Source organism: Trachemys scripta, chromosome 1 (genome assembly GCF_013100865.1).
Source record: "Trachemys scripta elegans isolate TJP31775 chromosome 1, CAS_Tse_1.0, whole genome shotgun sequence".
NCBI classification, from domain to species: domain Eukaryota; kingdom Metazoa; phylum Chordata; order Testudines; family Emydidae; genus Trachemys; species Trachemys scripta.
The window spans coordinates 302,156,774-302,157,294 of NC_048298.1; the positions used below are offsets into that span (position 1 = coordinate 302,156,774).

The following is a 521-nucleotide window of genomic DNA, read 5'->3' on the forward strand; positions in this document are numbered from 1 at the left end:
GGCACACCCCTCCAGTCCCCCCCAATGCCCCGCCCAGTACAGGTACACTCCTCCAGTACCCCCCCCAATGCCCTGCCCAGTACAGGCACACCCCTCTAGTACCCCCCCAATGCCCCGCCCAGTACAGGTCCACTCCTCCAGTACCCCCCCAATGCCCCGCCCAGTACAGGTCCACTCCTCCAGTACCCCCCCAATGCCCCGCCCAGTACAGGTCCACTCCTCCAGTACCCCCCCCAATGCCCCGCCCAGTACAGGTCCACTCCTCCAGTACCCCCCCAATGCCCCGCCCAGTACAGGTACACTTCTCCAGTACCCCCCCAATGCCCCGCCCAGTACAGGTACACTTCTCCAGTACCCCCCCCAATGCCCCGCCCAGTACAGGTACATTCCTCCAGTACCCCCCCCAATGCCCCGCCCAGTACAGGTACACTCCTCCAGTACACCCCCCAATGCTCCGCCCATACAGGTACACTCCTCCAGTACACCCCCCAATGCCCCGCCCAGTACAGGTACACTCCTCC

General features: G+C 64.7%; 1 protein-coding gene across 1 annotated transcript in view; it reads left to right on the plus strand.

Moving 5' to 3' along the window:
• Positions 1 to 521, plus strand: part of MTIF3 (mitochondrial translational initiation factor 3) — a 12,605-nt gene that overhangs the window by 408 nt on the left and 11,676 nt on the right. The window lies entirely within an intron of this gene.